Raw genomic sequence first — 11328 nt, 5'->3', positions numbered from 1 at the left:
TAATATATTATACATCAGCATAGGATCCATCTCAGCTGGGAAACAGTGCATCCATCAAATGGGAACACTGGGAAGACTTTCTAAAGGACACACCACTTTTTTTCACCAGTGTAGCAGTGATGTCACTAGATGAGGTTTCTCCTACAAGTAAAGCACTGCTCAGGCTTTGAACTTGAAACAAACTTGAAACAAAGGACACGGTGGGCTCTGAAAGCAGAATTTGTATTTCATTAGAGACATGGAAACATGTAACCAAAAAAAAAAACCCACAAAGCAGGATATTACTGGAATGGTCACTACATTTTTTTTCCATTGGTAAAGGGAGGTTACCCAGGGAGTTAAGGTAATGATGATGCAATATGAGAAGAGGAACGTTTGTAAAGGGTAGGACTAGTTCAGCTGTAACAGAAAACCATCAAGGCACACTTCCCTGTGCTGTAAATAACATCCATATGCTGGACAAAGCACCTCTGTCCCACTATTCAGAGCCATAAAGAACACAGACAGTAGAGCTTATTAATACTTTTCAGATGACATGAGGAAGTCACGTGCATTACTTCAGTAACTCCTGATAAATCAAGTGAGAAAGAATTTACAAATTAGAATTTCCTAGAGAAAACTACAGTCAGCTGTAGGGATGGAAAGCAAATCTTTTTGTACCTCTGATTTTATGCCTCCTAGGTAGATTTCAAAGGCACAGCAGACACAACATGAAAACTATTTTTAGAGCCTTACAGCTGGACACATTTAGTTACCCTTGCTACATTTTTCCTGTAAACATGGACTTTCTCAATAGCTTTTTCCATTTATTCTGGAAAGCCATGGATCTTACCAGACTTCAGAACAGTTTGCATTGATGTCATATCCCAAATAATTTGGAATTAAAAATACAGAGAGTATCTATGTTTGAGCTTAATGAAAAAAAATTATTACTAATGTCATAATGAACTTATTGTAGTTTCATTTTAAAGGAAAAAAAATTATTTCCAAGGCTTAGAACAGTATTATCTGCTAAATCTCAGTCTGGTTTTCTTGCATTGATCCTTTGTCAAGTACTGTGTCAGACTAAAACACCATCACAGTAGTAGTAACTCCTATTAATGAACATTGCAAATAGACCATCTGACAAGATGCCAAAGCCAGGAGCCACGATTTAGACCAGTCCATGACCTAACTTAGCTGAAAATTAAATTAAATTTAATTATCTTTTTCCCCGCTAACTCATGTAATCAATCTAAAAATTGATTCAAATCCTTCTGATTAGTTCAACATGTACACTGTAAAATAACATCTGAAAGCAGCCTGGAAGCACATCAGCTTGCTTTGCACCTTCACATCACTTGTATATGGTCACTAATGAACAGAAATACAAACTTTAAAATTCATTACTAAGCCTATAACTTTTAAGCCCAGCACTCAAATTACAGACTTTGTGTATGCAAGGAGATGTATTGCCTGACAAGATGATATTTATTTGCAAACAAGAAGGAGAGCCTGGATCTGGTAATGCAGGAGGCTCTTCACAGGCCCTGATTTTTAGATGCTGAATGCTCAGACCATAGGAGTGCAACAAGTTTGTTAAAAGCAACACGTGTTCCAAACAGAAACCCTCATTTGAGGAAACAGAAGGGAGACGATTAAACTGAGGTTGTGCTCCTCATGAATTCCTCCATTCTGGCCATTAGCACTGATGTACCCAAGTTGAGGACACATAAACCTCTCTGCTTTGCCAAAGGGGTGGAAAAAAGTGCTTAGAAGTGAGGAGTAAACAAGTGGAGACAAAAGATGAGGGAATTTTGGGGAAACACTTAAAATCATATTGTTGCTAAAATAACCTTGCAAGAAGAAACTGGCTTCAAGCAGGTTTGCAGCTACAAAGAGCCACAAAACCTCAGTGTGGTTTGAAGTTGTTTTGCTGAAGGAAGGAGGTGTAGCAGCTGGCTTAGATTCTGAGATGTGCTTAGGGGGGAAACTAAAAAAAAACAAAACAACAAAATGTTCAAGACATATGTATCTGCAGAGACCATTGAGAGAGCCTTACAGAGCACAACAGGACCTGGACCAGAACCACCCCTCTTTCATCAAGGAGGAAGAAGTGGACTCTGTGGCCTCTACCAGCAAGGAATTCCCAGCTTTTGGTCTTCCTAAAGGCAGGCTGAGGTTTGGAAGCATTAATACTCCTCCTGCCACCAAGTATATTTATCACAGCAAGTCCAAATGGGTCCGAGTTCAGCTACAACAAACTTTTTGGCCATCTGTGACTTTTATGAAATGGAGTGAGTCAGGCAAACTACAAAAGGGAGAGATCAACTTTTATTTGTTCACAGAAACTGAATAAGCCAAATAAATTGGGGGAAAGGGGCAAGTGCCAAGACTGGAGTTGCCCATGACACCTGCAGTGAGAAAACAGTAAGCTAAAGAGGCCTTTACCAACATGAAGGCTTTTAACTGCAAAGGATAAAATGTTAAAATGAGCCAAATAATTTTATCAAAATCACCTTAATGGGGGTGCATACACAGTTGGGAGGAACTGCGAACACAATATGGTTCTAATTCTTGAGCTCACAGAATTTATTTGTATGTATTTTAAAGACAAAATAAAGATAAAACAAACATCTTAAAAAAAAAAAGCAGCAGGAAAGTCTCACCGAGGAGGCAAATCTTGGCTGACTGGGTGTGATTCCACCAGCATGAAATAATGCCCAGAAGCTCACAGTTTGGCTCAGGAACTCCAAAGAAAAATGCAGTTGCCACCTCAAGCTGATATTTACCACACCAGGACTCTGATCAATCTCACCCCCACCTTCCCTCTTTCCTTGGAAGCTCTGGAAAAGAGGTTATCCTTCCCTTGGACTCATTCCCCTTGATAGCAAGGGACATCCAGTTAGCTCTTCCCAGAAGCAAGAAATTCTCATGGATTCCTGTAGCAGCAAAGGCTCACCTACTCCCTCCAGTTGTCTGGAGAAGAGAACCACAGTCAACCAAGATTAAGATTATAATAGCTGCAAGAACTGTGCAAAGACTTTCCATTCACAGCCACTTCTTTCCCTTGCTGTTTTGCAAAAGTTGAAATATTTCTGTGGGAATGTACCCATTTCAAGCTTCTTTCACTAAGGATTTTTTAAGTCTAGGATGGGACTCCAGAGGAAAACTGGAACTGCAAAAGGAAACTAAAAAAAAAAAAAATAGATTTAATCTGCTGTGTGAGTACCAGCACTTCAAATACATCAGTGAATAAGGATCTCACAGGAGCCAGCAGCTTTGAAACTCAATCTCATAAAATATAAATACAGCCTCATGACTCATTCATCCTCTTTTCTACACCTCCTCTGATTACATCTGAATCATGCATATTAGAAAAAACATCAAGACAGTACCATTAGCTGTATTACAAGCTGCAGAAGCAGAAAATGGTATGAAATGCCAAAGCCTTTTTAATAATGATGCTGTTCTCCTCTGCAGATCACCTGGCCAGCACAGTGAAGGTCTGAAAAAATAATGTAACCACTCCCTGATTGAATTACTCCTGGAGTGGAAAAGACATCAAGCAGCCTGCCTGTTTCAATTGGCTGCATAGTGACTGAGCTCAATGAATATGGAAATAACTGGAAACCCCAGACCTATAGACAGGAGGAGAAATATGTGAACCACACAAAGGGCACGCTGGAATTGCCTGGTAGTAAAATTATAGTGTTATATCAAACAAGTGGAAAATCCTTGGTATGGGGAATAGGAGTTAAAAACCAAATAAAGATGACTTCAGCAAAATGGCAGAGGGGTCCATCAGAAATGCAAAGCCTTTTCAAAGCTCTTTGCAGGCTGTTATCCTAGGAAAGAGGTGAAACTGCAATTTTGTTTAATCCTAATTCTTAAATTTAATCTATACCTTTGTGTCTCTTCTGCTCCTGAGGTTTAATAGGTTTACAAGATTACTAAGCAGTTGCCAGCCAAGTTTATTTGACTTAGACTCTGAAGCTATGACCTTTTTGGTAGTTCAAAGCTAAAAAGACTTCATTTGCAAAATAAGAAATGGATGACTACCTTAAAAAAAAAGCTTTACCACCAGATGAACCTGTTTACCAAATCAAGCAAACAAACTGCAAAGAAGGTAAGAAAATTACAGCCCTGAGCTAACTGGAAAAAATCTGTAACATACCTCCCCTAAATCTCTAAAAAAAAGCTTATGTTTTCCTTGGACACAGCTCACTTGCCCACCTGTGCTAACGAGGAATAACCAGCAGCTCAGTGTCAAACATCCTTCTGGTAAAACAGAAGTGGTCTGCATCCCACAGACTCCCTGTAGAACCCAGAATACCAGGCACATTCAGGCATCCTGTATAGTTCTGGCTCTCCTGGTACATGTAACACTCCCTGGAACTGCTGCCAAACATGGGATGCAACAAAAGCCTTCTACACTTTCTTCTACCTCGTTGTCATAGCAAAAGGCAGTTCCAGAATCAAGTGTCATAAAGGAAGTTTAGATCACATTTGGATGGATGCAAACATATATGCAAGCAAAATTCTAAACTCTTCCTGGCCACATCTAAAAATCAGAGCTACTAACTCATTACAATACTTTTAAGAGGTTTGGTGTTCTCAAAACACATTTTTCCATGAACTTTAGATTTGCAGTGATCTCATATAGTTTGTATAATTCTTAGTATAGTTAGTTCCTAAGGATCTTGGAGTGAAGATTTATTTTCCCTTCTCTAATGCTAAGACATTTTCCTTCATTCCTTTAACACTACATAAGTGCTTTTCATTTCCTGAACAACTCTAAGAGAAAGCAACAATATTTGTGCAACAGCTTATTAATTCATACATAAATACATATACTTGGTCCAATTAAGCATGAAAAAAATTCACCCCTGACTTTTATCTCACAGGATCACCTTATACTATCCAGCAAATTGTAGGTGACATGTTCTTTAAATTGTTTTCTATCCCTGTGTCTCAAACAACTCTACATCAGTTTCTAAGCTAGTAACCATCACTTTCATAATAAGTGCATCCATCTAAAATATTTCTGTTTTAACCCACTAGAATTTGAGTCAATATTCTGATGTGATACATATATTCCCTTCAGATATTTGTTTTACTAAATAGCAGTCTGGTGAGAAAAAAAAAAAAAACAGTGCAGGTACCCAAATTCACAACACACACTACTGGATATTTTGCTAACAGTTTTTACAAGCTTTTAAAGAATTGATTTTAAAATCTCTTCCTGGAAATCAAGAAGCTTCCCCTTCTCACAAATAGGACAATAAAAATTGTCCTATAAAAAGGGTGTTTCAGAACTGTTACCTCTATTTTCAGACTATTCTAATTGAAGAGGAATGATTTTCCTAAGTACTGGTTCCACATTAAAAGTACAGATATGAAAGATTATTTGTTGTGCCAGAGTAAAGCTCTTCCTTTGCAAATCAATACAGCTCTTAAAGTTTCCCACTGTGAAGGATGTCAGTACCTAAGTGATCATCCTAAATGTTAATGAAAAGATCAGTTCTAGGATACATGAAGGAGAAGAACCCAAATATAGATCCACTCTTGACTGAATGAATTGAAATATAACAGCACTATCAGGGGGTGGGTGGCTGGTTACAAGAGGGAAAAAAAATAGAAATTCACACAATGGAATTCACAATTGGAAGCCCCTTTGTTCCAACAGTGAGTGATTACAATTGGTGCCTGACAGGTGCAATTCTGCCTGATTTCTTTAGGATCACCACATTGTGCACTTATATTAGCATCTTCTCTGAATTAAATTCTTAGGGAAAAACGATGGAAAAACCTCTTAAATAATATAAGGATTTAAATCACATTTTTAAGACTGAAATGTTCTGCTTTGTAAGCCCTCCCTGATGTAGCTGACATAGCACTGGTAGCAGAAGTGGCAGTAGGGGTGACACAACATCTCCTTACCTTTCACCATTCACATCCCAGCAAAAGATGTGAGGGAAACACAAACAAGGGACCATCAGTGACAGTCTGAGTAACACATGAAAGTCACTGAAGACATCTGCTTTTGTGCTTGTGCCTGGTAGCCCTTTGGATGTCCAGTCCCTACGGTAGTTGGAGTATTTTACCTTGTAACTTTTTATCAATCCAACTTTCAAAAGCAGTGATCACTTAGTAAACTGTGTCCAAATGAGGTGGAGTCACTGATGGCTCAACTCTTTTCAAAATTAGGTGATTCTATTTTTAAATATAGCTATGCAGCAGAATATAATGTAGTAAACAGAGTTTTGAGATGAAATGCAGGAGAGTTAAGTCCTGCTTCTGGTTCTGTTACTGGCCCACTGGAAAGTCTGTGAGTTGAGTCTTCTCACCATACACAGAACAGGAATAAAAGAATTCCTTCAAAATCTATGCAACATTAAAACCAGATGATTAATAGGGATATCTGGCTGCAGGCTTTTAGCTTTCAAAACCTTGATCCAGTTTCCCATCCTGGAGAAGAAGAGAGGATTATTCAGTTTGAGAACTGTCAACTATTTATAGCCCTAGATATAAAAAAAAAAAAAAATTGCAGAAACATCAAGCCAGAAACCTATTGCTGCCTTAACCCTCAGCAGTAGAAACAGATCCCAGGGGTATCTGCACACTGTTCCAAAGTTGCTGGAGTGCATATTGTTCCATGTCATCTTGCCAGTTAACTGCACGAGCAGTTGCAGTCTCACAATGGAGAGGAAAAAGGAAACAAAAAGAATTTCCCCAGGATTTCACTTAAGCAGAATTTCTAGCACTGTTCTGTTATTCTTTTCTTTCTGGGTAGGAGGATGCTTCATGCAATCCAGTTGTCCCCACCATGCCCACACCATCTCTGCAAGCCCTTTCTCTTGACCACCAGTTAAACTGACAGACTGGCTCCAATGGGTTGGCAGAACTGCAGCTTCATAGAGCTTAGGGCAGGCTGAAGACCTCAGCAATGTTTAATGTTAAGGTACTCTTAAGATCCCAAAGAACACACCAAAGCATTGCATCATTTACCCTCCCTTATTCATGCTTTCTGGCAAAGTAATGTCAGTAGGAATGTCAACAATCATGAAATTCCCCTCAAGAAATAGGGCTGACTACCTCACAAACTAGAAATGATGAAGGAAAGGATGAAATCTCCAATAATACACACTCTGCCCATGATGGTGGATCAGAGATGGAATCTAATTTGTTGAGAAAAGGGTTTAGAAAGCATGTTATACAAAGACTGCATTAGTTGATCATACTGCTTAATGTTAAGGTTTTTAAGGCACATTCAATTTAAGATAATTTCAACTGTATAGAATAAGCTTTTTTGCTTTTTTTCTTTTTTTGACAGTAGAAAACAAGTTGCAGGCATACGTTGTGCATTTGCACTGTGACAGGATGTATTTGCAACTTCTAAAACAGATGACAGAAAAAGCTGAGAAGATTTGGTGTGATGTTGATTAAAGAAAGTTAAGCCTCAATGGATTTTAAAACCACCTCTGAATGAATTTATTCATTTGAGTATTATAAGTTCTTATAGTAGTAAATATTTTTGCTCTGTAAGATTAAAAATAGCTCAGTGAAGCTTTGTAGCTCTGCCCTACAACATTCCCCATGCCACCCCAAGCCTCTCACTAAACTGTTAAAAAGACAGATTTCTTGAATGGAGCCAACACTATTGGGAATTTCAGCAGCGAACAGTTTCAGAGAAGTGAGAAGCCAAGCACAATAGATTTAGAACATTTTCCTAAATTAAAAATGTTTCTGGAGCAGTAGTACCCTTCTTCTTCTTCCCTTTGTAAGAGATGTCACAAAGATTCAGGTGGACTGATTTAAATAATGATAACATTAGAGAAAGCATATACCAAAATCCTGAATCACAGAAACTGTAACCTTGCTACAGAAAAAACTAAAAGAAAATAATCTCCCTTGAATGGCAAGTTCTTATATTGCTTGAGAAGAAATATAAACAAGTAGTATTTTCTAATTCCCCAGGCACTAATCATAGCTCATCATCACTGGTACCCCATAAAAATTCTATTTTCAATGCAGTTGCATATGGCCAATTTTGCAGTAACACCTTTCAGCTGTTCTGATCCTCATAAGTAATTCAATCTTTTAAAACCAAATATGTCCCATAACAGGCAACATGGAGAGGGAAATAAACAGTCTGATATGAATAATTTCTTTTCCATTTTATTTTGTAGTGCTGTAAAAAAATACACTAAAAATGCACTGTATATGTTTGAAAACAACTCCACTGAAGGTAAACATTACCATAAAAAGGAAAGTGATTCACAGTGCAAACGATCTGTAACTCAGTTTTACAAAGTTTACAAAAGAATTGCCTACCAAGGGCTAGAAATCCACTCACTCACACACTTAGTAGAGGAGAAAACTTTAGCAATTAAAAAAATATCTCCCATTGATCTAAGGCACAGAAGCTAATAGGAAAATGCAAATATGTGGTGCATGTTGCTGAAATAAAAGTACAGGATTTTCTATGTCACGTAGACAAGGAACAGCTTTGTGACAAATATATTCACATTTTATTAACAAGAAAAACAAATAGCAACAAGATAATCTTAGTAACTGTAAATTAAATACTGCATCTACTTAATATTTGAATCTCTGAAACAGAGAAAGGAGATTTGCCTTACCTCAAATACAGCTCGAAGAGACACATTAACAATATGTCTACATCCTTTCTTAGCTCTCTTGATAGCAATCTAAGAAGAAATACAAAATAGCAAATAACTATCTTCCCTGCAGACAGCATGTGCCCAGGAGCAATACACTTTCCAGTAAAGTGTGCTGGAAAGAAGCGAAAAAAAAAAAAATCTAACTTGAAACAAAAAAAAAACCAATCCTTGTGAAACACACTGGCAAAACTTTATATATTAAACTCACAGTAAGGTTTATTGCATTTTGAGGGAGTAGAGACATTCAGGAATTAAATAATACAGACACAACTCTGATGTCACCTCGAGTCTCAATAAAATAATAATTTGGTACATTTGTCTACAGTAGAAAGATAGTAAATTTGTATGTACAGAACTCAGTCACTGGAGACCTGATTAGATTCCTGTTCCAGTAGTAGGCACATATGGGCTCACATGATACAACCTTCTTACATTGCTTTTTCCTCCCAAAATAAAGCTAAAGCTCCGCTCAAATGTTAAATGCTTTGGTCAAGGGTTCATCCACTGACCTGCAATGAAAGCCTTGTGTTGAGCTCCAACATATTCTAATGGCAAACAAGAAAAAAAAAAACCAGTTTCAGGGAATGAACTGTTAAAAAGGAAAATCCTCACATCAGCTTTCCCCGAGGGGGAAGAAATAGCCACAAGCTTTAAATTGGCCAGGCGGATTTAAGAGGAAGAAAAAAAAAAAAAAAAAAAAAAAGAAGGCAGCTCTTTCTGAGCTCTTTCTCTTGCGTCAAAGAGCCCACTGTGCAATAGGAACAGTGAACAGAGTTGTTAAGCTTGCAAGCTTTTGCTGAAGACAGCTTTTCAATATGCTCTCAGCATCGTCTCTCAGGGCTGGCTGGAGAGAGTCCCACTCTTCTTATATGAGCCGTGCTCCTTTGTGCTCCCAGGAACAGTTCCTATAAACACGCTGCTCAACTGCTTTTTGCTGCACACAAGGAGGGGTAATTAGGCACATATACATACCTGCATTCACTACCAAAACTGCGTGGTCCTGGGGAAAAGGCAAGGCATATTCAAACTGGTGGTTGTTAGCTCAAGAGCAGGGTGGTGGTGATGACTGCCTGCCTGCTGGAACTCTGTGCTCTGCTCATACCACTCAGCATGCTGTTGGGAAGGAGTTTTGAAAGGCATGGTACTTACAGAGGAAACTTCTAATGCGATTCCATCAACATTATAGTCCAAGCAGCACTCACTGGCTGAAGGAAATCAGCAGCAGCATGCTGCTGTGTTTAGTTTAGTAGCTCTGTGTTTAGTGCAGAGAGCTGGGAAAGCCACCAGAGACTGCAGTGATGAGGGATGAGTGAAATCTCCCTCTCAGGGATGACCACTCCATGACTGAAGACATCTTCAGAGGCTGAAGCAGTCTGTTTACTGTGAGTGTAGCAAGGAAATCAAGCAACCTGGATAAAAGGGAATAAAGTCACATCCATCTCCACATACAGGGTGTTACTACACAGATCTCTGCAGAAGGGGAGACCACCCTGCATCCCTTTTACAAGCCACAGAGTCCCAAGCAAAGGCATTCAAAACACACTTCAAACTACTCCAGCCTCTGCCTGGTTAGCTGGACTCCCTCCTGGGCTTCACCGCAAACAAAGGGGACCTGCAGTGGCTTTCTCAAAATAAGGTTGCAGACAACATTTTTTGTGGTGAATGCCACTCCAACTGACAAGGCAATGCACAAGATGTGCACAGAAAGAACCTGCAAGGAAGAATAATGGGATTCATAAAGGGAGAAATATAAACCGTGGAACTCACTTTTCGACATGACTGCAGGATTAAAAGTGTGGACAAACATATGCAGCTGGTTCATTTAGAATTTATTTGCTATTTCTACATTTGTCAGTGATGCCTCGGGGACATTATGAGCCTGGATGCATGGGAAGGCAGCAGGAGGAAAGGAAGTACAACCAGTAGATAAAATTCTTTCTGTCTATGTTATTTCTCTATTAAGAAAACTTCTACAGGGAAAAAATATTTCTTTATTGCTTCTCTTCAGATTGTTCCAAGTGAAAATGAAGTTCCTTCCTAAAAAGTGTTTTCATAAATGGCAGATAAGCTTCTGCCAATTTGCCAGTGAAGTATGGAATTTTCTAAGCTTTCAGACCTGTAAACTGAGGGCAAGGTCCTCTGTGTGCATCAAGCAGTGTGCAGCTTTTTTAGGCTCTCCCCATACCAGACAACTCAGGGAGAGTATGGTGATTTATAATTCCATCCCTGCTGTGTGGAACATAATTACAATCTGGTTCAGTTTCCTAGACCTAAAAGTTAGGCAAGTATTTTAACATATCTAATAAAAATACCAGCTCAAAAGACTATCTAAGTGTTTCCCCTTGTAAACACTGACTGCCTACTGCTTATTACTGTCAAAACTGCAGGCTGAAGGAATCTGATCAGATTTGGTCTTATTGAAATGGATTTTTAATTTATCTTAGGACCATAAAAGAACACTTTGAGCAGGTGGCTGGACCAGGTGATCTTCTGAGGTTTCTTTCAACCAAATTATTTTATGATTCTGTGACAATAAGGTCAATTATTAAAAGCTGCCTTAGGCTATTACAGAAATTAAGTGGACTGTGGCCAGCTCTAGTGTTTTGAAGCCAGAATTTGGATTCAGCTGTGAAGTCCCAGAGTCAAAAATCTCTATTCCACC

At 38.6% G+C, this 11328-nt stretch overlaps 1 protein-coding gene and 1 long non-coding RNA gene across 4 annotated transcripts in view; one reads left to right on the top strand and one right to left on the bottom strand.

Annotated features, from left to right (window-relative positions):
• Positions 1-4464, top strand: part of LOC139795751 (uncharacterized) — a 6253-nt gene extending 1789 nt beyond the window's left edge. Inside the window, exon 3 of the long non-coding RNA XR_011725675.1 lies at positions 2151-4464. This is a non-coding gene — a long non-coding RNA (uncharacterized lncRNA). The remainder of the gene's footprint in view (positions 1-2150) is intronic.
• Positions 1-10398, bottom strand: part of CSGALNACT1 (chondroitin sulfate N-acetylgalactosaminyltransferase 1) — a 24954-nt gene extending 14556 nt beyond the window's left edge. Inside the window, exons 1-2 of one of the 3 annotated variants that reach the window (XM_071742731.1) lie at positions 9639-10398; positions 8625-8693 (exon numbers count right to left, since the gene is read on the bottom strand). The gene's annotated coding sequence lies outside the window, so the exon portion shown is untranslated. Of the gene's footprint in view, positions 1-8624; positions 8779-9175; positions 9571-9638 lie in introns of those variants that run through there. The other 2 variants (XM_071742729.1, XM_071742730.1) reach the window with 2 other exon arrangements.
• Between the last annotated feature and the right edge of the window lie 930 nt (positions 10399-11328).

Source organism: Heliangelus exortis, chromosome 4, assembly GCF_036169615.1.
Source record: "Heliangelus exortis chromosome 4, bHelExo1.hap1, whole genome shotgun sequence".
NCBI classification, from domain to species: domain Eukaryota; kingdom Metazoa; phylum Chordata; class Aves; order Apodiformes; family Trochilidae; genus Heliangelus; species Heliangelus exortis.
Note: the sequence above shows the minus strand (reverse complement) of the source record. Positions and strands in the feature narration are given on the sequence as shown.